Source organism: Capra hircus, chromosome 25, assembly GCF_001704415.2.
Source record: "Capra hircus breed San Clemente chromosome 25, ASM170441v1, whole genome shotgun sequence".
NCBI classification, from domain to species: domain Eukaryota; kingdom Metazoa; phylum Chordata; class Mammalia; order Artiodactyla; family Bovidae; genus Capra; species Capra hircus.
In genome coordinates this window covers 26,926,672-26,934,057 of record NC_030832.1, presented here as the reverse complement: position 1 = coordinate 26,934,057, position 7,386 = coordinate 26,926,672, and positions in this window count along the sequence as shown.

Here is a 7,386-nt window from a genome sequence, read left to right as displayed (position 1 = left end):
AAAAGGACTACAATAAAGATGGCAGCCTAGCACATCCTCTGCGCCAGTGCCTGCTGGGGGACGTAGTCCCTTCCTTAGCTCAGCAGAGAAAGGACATGCGCTGCTGAAATGTGCATCTACACCGACAGTCCAAATTGAGAGCGGACGGAAACGGAGAGTCTGTTTCCTTCTCTCCTCGCCACCCGCTTCTGACCACCTGCCGGGAAATGCAGTCTCGTGCCTTCACTCGCTAGTGGAGGGGAAGAATTTCTGTCACCAGTGGGGACCAATGCGGATGAGGGAGAAAAGACGTCTGAGGGATTTAGGAATCTGTAACATCCGCCTCCCCGTGTGGCGACTACTTCATCTTTCAGGGGAAGGCTCTTAAAGGAAAGCAACAGTAATCAATGTTGTGGCGACAAGGGAGGCGTGGTTCTTGCCGAAAGTACTGTCACGCTGTTGTCCCTTGGAAAGCTCCGGCGCCTCACACCTGACGCTTGTTCCCCCAAACCTCAGAGAATCGGTAGCTTCCAAGTCAGGTGAGCTCCAGGGAAAAGAGTCTGGAGTCATACAAAATCCCCACCCCTCCTTGGGAAGTCACCAAACCTCGATTTTGCTCCTCTGGAAAAATGGGGATAGCGATACCTACCTCGAAGCAGTGTTATGACAATGTTCACGAAAAAGCCCACCTTCAGGGCCTGACACAGGGCACGTGTTGGTAGTTCGTTTCTCGAGGGCCCTTCCAGCCCAGCTGTTTTGGGATCCCAGGTGTCCGTCATGCTGGAAGGAGTTGGCTACTGTGAGAAGAAAACTGTGCCAGGCAGCCTACCCCATCTGGAGCCGCACCCCCTCCTCCCCCGCCTCTCATCTGGGTCCTTCGGGGTCCACTACCGATTACTGTTGCTAGGGGGCGCGCATTCTCCTTTGATTGAGGTTCAACAACCTGAGCGGATTGTTCATCCTGAAGTTGTGCCCGCTGCCAATTGCCCAACCAATCTTGGAGGCACCCCCGCCCCCTCGGCGCGCCCCCCTCCCCCTCCGCTCTAGACACCTCAGCTGCCAAGGCAAACGGGGCTGCTTCCTACCACTGTACCTTCTTACCTGCCTTCTTAATCTTCCTCCTCTGCCTGCAAACCTATTCACTTTCCATCCCTGTGGTTCGAGGGCCCTGTGGAAGATTTGGGGAGTGTGGTTTTTCTGGCAGGGAATTGAACGCAGGCTGGCTGCTGTGATGTGAAGTCCTAAATTTGCAGGGACTGGCCTCAGGCTCCTTCTAGCTCACAGTGTATTTAGGAAATGCTTGACTCCCGGAAGATTGTTTCCTCTTCCTCCTCACTGCTTTAGTTTGGCTTGCATGATTCCCCAGGGATTTTTCTGGGGCCAGTCCCTCTACCGATTAGGTTCTTCCCTTCCACCCTTCTCACCACTGCACCCAGTTAATTTCATCTTTCAGGTTTGTGTCCCAAAGAAGCCTTCATGTGTGTCATTCCCAGATGAGAGTCATTTGACTCTTCCCTGAGATATAAGCCTTATGAACAGTCTGTCTCTTATGTGCTTTCAGCATCTCATTTGATCCTCCTAAGAATCCTGTATACCATCTCATTTTATAGATAAGGAACCTGGGAATGACTGAGTGATAAAGCTAGGATTCAGAGCTTCTCCGGGGGGGTCTGTCTAGCGGTAAAGAATTCGCCTGCTAATGTAAGAGACCCGGGTTTGAACCCTGGTCTGGGAAGATCCCACATAATGCAGAGAAACAAAGCCCAAGCGCCACACTACCGAGCCCAAGACCTAGAGTCCGTGCTCCCTGCCTATACCAGCTACCCCAGCGAGAAACCTGCACACCCCACAAAGAGTACCCAGCACCAAAAGTGGAGAAAGCCTGCACGCAGCAATAGAAACCCAGCACAGCCAAAAACAAGTAATACATAAATAAATGGATAAAGTTTAGAAAGCATTATAGAATTATAAAGAAAAATAGTATCATAACATAATTTTTTTTTAAGTGCTAGGATTCCCAAGGCCTCAGAGCCCACCTTCAGAGCGATAGCATCTGCCAGTTGATCATGTCCATCCTCTGTGTGTTAAGTTTGGCACAGCAACCACTCACTTCTTTCGCTTGGAATCCAGCAACACTGAGTCTGCAATCTTTGTTTCCTTGAACAAGAAAGAGCTGGTGCAGAACTGTGGCTGCCCCTTTGGGATAAGACAAGTACTCCTAGGTCCACACAGTCTCCATCCAGCTTGCTTCAGTCCTAGCAGAAGCACTACTGGCCCCACTTCATTAACTGAGACCCGAACATAAGCCTACTGAAGGTCAAAGCCATTTCTCACACTCTATAGAGCACCTCAGGGCCAGATGGTATACCTGCACTCCTCGCTGGCTGGATAGAGAGATGGCTGAGTGTGACTGCATACAGAGATCGAGGAGAACTTTTGCTTTTCGCTTTGTAATGTGCTCTGCAGTTTGACAGTTTTACCATGAGCAGATATTATTTGTATATACTTAAAACAGCTTTCCCCAGTGGCTCAGCGGTAAAGATTCTGCCTGTAATGCAGGAGACACGGGTTCAACCCCTAGTTGGGGAAGATCTGCTGAAGGAGGGCATGACAACCCACTCCAGGATTGCTGCCTAGAGAATCCCATGGACTGAGGAGCGTGGCAGGCTACAGTCCATACGGTTGCAGAGTTGGACACGACTGAAACGACTACTTAAAATATGAGTTTCAATTACTATAGTCCATCCACATAGACGATAAAATATAAAAACAACAGTCAGAACTTCTCAGCCATAAGTGAACTCTAGGTTTAGAGCATCCACATGTCTCTTTTCATTTGCACAAAAAATTTCTGTCTTCTGTCCACCTTATTTACACATTTTGTCTGAGAACCAACGGAAAGGTGATAGTGGTTCCTATATGAGGGGCTGGGGCTGAAGACCACATTCAGAAACAGGAGCACCATTCACTCTCCAGTGGGCAGCTGCTGGAAAGGGATAAAGGGCTCCTGCCGGTTCTCAGAACTATCCACAACCTTGGACTGAGCTCACTGAATTCAGGAGCGGGCGCAGCCCATTGATCTTGAGGTTCCTTTTCAGCAGTGGGTACTCTTCTGGAAGATCCCAATCTCTCCTGCATTTGTGTAGAAGGTCATAGCTTCTTTATCAGTCAGAGCAGGTGAAGTTATGCTGCAGTAACAAAGAACACCCAAGTGTGGGTGGCTTACAGCAACTAAGGGCTGTTTCTGGCTCATGCTGTTTGCCTAGTGTTGGTCAGTGGGGAGAGGTCTGCCCATCTAGTACCCAGGGATTAAGGCCAAGGGAAGAGGCTCCATCTGGATAGGAGCGTCCATAATCACCATCCAATCACCGATGGATAGAGGGAGAAGGACTTGGTGAATCATGGCCTGGCTTCTATAGCTTCTGCCTAGAATTGACACAGGACAGTTGTACTCACATAGTATTGACAACTCCATAGCCTTCCCTAATTTCAAAGTGGGCAGAGACAGGAACTCTTTCCACTTTCTGCCTGGAAGGAAAAGAACTAGAATACCTTTGAGTGCATGCTAAGTCACTTCAGTCATGTCTGACTCTTTGCAACCCTCTGCCCGGTAGCCCGCCAGGCTCCTCTGTCCATGGGATTCTCCAGGCAAAAATGGAGAATGGGTTGCCAGATCCTCCTCCAGGGGATCTCCCCGACCCAGGATCAAATCCACACCTCTTACATCCCCTGCATTGATAGTCAGATTCTTGACCACTAGCACTCCCTGGCAATGCCTGTAAACAGCTGTAATCACAAACACAGCTTTCTGTGGCTTGTAGTGGAAGGGACAGCGGTCACGTAGAGGATTATCTGGGCAAGCGCCCACTATAAGACATGCAATGAGGGAGCTCTTTTGTTGGTCACATGGGACACTACACAGAAAGCAGAGAGGAGGGCCTTCCCTGGTGGTCCATTGGTTAAGAATCAGCCTTCCATGCAGGTGAAGTGGTTTGATTGGTGAACTAAGATCCCACATGCCACAGGGCAAGTACGTTTGCACTTCATTCCCAAGCCCATGTGCTTTAGCTGGAGAGAAGCCCATGCATTGCAATGAAAGAGCCTGCGGACACACAACTGTGACCCACAACTAAGATCCAAAGCAGACAAATAAATAAAATAATAATAAAGCAGAGAGGAGATTAATTTACACTGAGATATGGTGGGCAAGTGACCAGAAAATGCCTCTGTAAGAGGTTGACAGTCACCCCTGCAATTAGTAATCACTGAAAACAAGGCTCCACAGAAGTTGCCAGGGTCTGGTTAATAAAAGTTCCAACGTGGGTGTGGCTTCAAATGGTCACAGAACACTTCAGTAGAGCTCATTGTCCAGTGTCCCTGGAGGGTCTGATGTCAACAGTAGCTGAGTTTCTACTGTCAGTGGGTGTTGCCAGTATAAGCTTCTCCCCAGACCTCTCCAAATTTATCACATAGATACGATCACATTTCTTTTTAGAGCTGTGCCCTTCTAATGGGGCTTTCCAGATGGCACTAGTGTTAAAGAACCCATCTGCCAATGCAGGAGATGGAGGGCGCCCAGGTTCCATTTTCTCCAGGGAAAATTCCCTGGAGAAGGGCAGGGCAATCCACTCCAGTATTTTTGCCTGGAGAACCCCATGGACAGAGGAGCCCGGTGGCCTGCAGTCCGTAGGGTCACAGAGACGGCCTCTACTGAAACAACTTAGCATGGACTAAAGCAACTCAGCACACACGCATTGCCCCCTTCTCATTGGGAGCTGGGATGAATGCTCTAAGTGTGTTCCTGCAGCAGGGGTTTTGAACATTGCAAAAGTTGTTGTGGAGCACAGGTTCTAGGGCTCATGGGCTTCAGCAGTTGTGGCACACAGGCTCAGTTGCCCCTCAGCATGTGGGATCTTCCCAGGGCAGGGATTGAACCCATGTCCCCTGCATCGGCAGACAGGTACTTAACCACTTGACCACCAAGGAAGTTCCATTTTTGACGCTTTTGAATATTGAACCAGACAAATGACTGGACTACCTTTGCAAAGAAACCCCACACACTTATCAAGAAATGATCTTAAACATCTTCTGTAACTTTCATTGAGGACCATCACTGCTACATTAAATAAATGGATATTAAGCACCTCTTATGTGTCCAACCCTGTGCTAGGCAGCTGTGCTGTGCTGTGCTTAGTTGCTCAGTCTTGTCCAACTCTTTGAGACCCCCTGACTGTAGCCACCAGGATCCTCAGCCGGTGGGGATTCTCCAGTCAAGAATACTGGAGTGGGTTGCTGTTTCCTTCTCTGGGGCATCTTCCCAACCTAGGGATCGAACCCAGGTCTCCCAAATCGCAGGCCGAGTCTTTACTGTCTGAGCCACTAGGGAAGCCCCATGCTAGGCAGCTATGATGCAAAATTCTGACCTAATCCAGAGTGAGTTGGGAGCCTCGGGCCTTTGTCCATTTAGAGATGAGCATTTGAGATTTAGTCTTCCAAAAATCTAGGCTCTATAAGACCGTGATCTCCTGCACAATACTGTATTCTTCCAAATTCTTCCAAATATTCTTCTTCTAGAGCTCCATGGAAAACTCTGAATCCTCATGTAATTCTTCCAGCGCTGCTACTAGGCCACCTGCCTTCATTCCCTTGCTGGAATGTGCTTAGCTTCACCCCACCCCAGGCCCAGAGTGCCTGGGTGCTAAGTCACTCCAGTCCTGTCAGACCCTTTGCCACCCTATGGACTTTAGCCCACCAGGCTCCTCTGCCTATAGGGTTTTCCAGGCAAGAATACTGGAGTAGGGGGCCATGCCCTCCTCCAGGGGATCTTCCCCTCCCAAGGATGGAATCCACATCTCTTATATTTCCTGCACTGGCAAGTGGATTCTTTACCACTAGCGCCATCTGGGAAGCCCAGGGCAGCCCCCTAAACTCTTTACTGGTCATACACAGATATTAGGAAGCCCTCAGGGCTTAGATCTCAGCTGCCTAAAGCTCTCTCTTCCATTAGAATGACCTGAATTCCACTTGATTTGGTGAAGCAAGGGTCAGTCCAGCTCTTACATGTATACAGGACTACTGGAAAAACCATAGCTTTGACTGTAGGGACTTTTGTCAGCAAAGCGATGTCTTTGCTTTTTAATATGCTGTCTAGGTTTGTCATGGTTTTCCTTCCAAGGGACAAGCATCTTTTAATTACATGGCTGCAGTAAACATCCGCAGGGATTTTGGACCCCAAGAAGATAAAATCTGTCACTGCTCCCACTTTTCCCTTTTCTACTTGCCATCAAGTGATGGGACCGCATGCCGTGATCTTAGTGTTTTGAATGTTGTGTTTTAAGCCAGCTTTTCGCTCTCCTCTCACCCTCATCTAGATGCTCTTTGCTGCTGCTGCTGCTAAGTCACTTCAGTCGTGTCAAATCCTCAGCGACCCCATGGACTGCGGCCTTCCAGGCTCCTCCGTCCATGGGATTTTCCAGGCACGAGTACTGGAGTGGGTGCCTTTGCCTTCTCCGAAGAGTCTCTTTAGTTCCTCTTCATTTTCTGCCAGTAGGGTGCTATTATCTGCTTATTTGAGGTCTGTGATAGTTCTCCTGGCAATATTGATTCCAGTTTGTGGGTCATCCAGCCTGCATTTTGCATGATGTACTCTGCATAAAGTTAAATAAACAGAGTAAGAGCATCTAGCCTTGTTGTGTTCCTTTCCCAATTTTGAACCACTTGGTTGTTCCTAATTGAGCCTCATACAGGTTGCTCAGGAAACAGGTAAGTTGGTCTGGTATTCCCACCTCTAAGAATTTTCCATGGTTTGCTGTGATCCACACAGTCAAAGGCTTTCCAGTAATCAATGAAGCCAAAATAGATGTTTTTTTTTCTGGAATTCCCTTGCTTTCTCTATGATCCAGCTAACGTTGGCAATTTGATCTCTGGTTCCTCTGCCTTTTCTAAACCCAGCTTATACATCGGAAGTTCTCAGTTCACACACCGCCAAGCCTAGCTTGAAGGATTTTGAGCATAACTTTGCTAGCACATGAAATGAGTGCAATTGTGTGATAATCTGAAAATTCCTTGGCATTGCCCTTCTTTGGGATGGGAATGAAAACTGACTCTTTCCAGTCCTGGGGCCACTGCTGAGTTTTCCAAATTTGCTGACATATTGAGTACAGCACGTTAACAGCGTCATCTTTTAGGATTTAAAATAGCTCCAGCTAGAATTCAGTCGCCTCCCCTAGCTTTGTTCATAGGCATGCTTCCTAAGGCCCACTTGACTTCAGGCTCCAGGATGTCTGGCTCTAGGTTAGTGACCACACCATCGTGGTTACCCGGGTCATTAAGACCCTTTTTGTAGTTCGCTTGTATATTCTGGCCACCTGGTCTTAATCTCTTCTGCTTCTGTTAGGTCCTTACAGT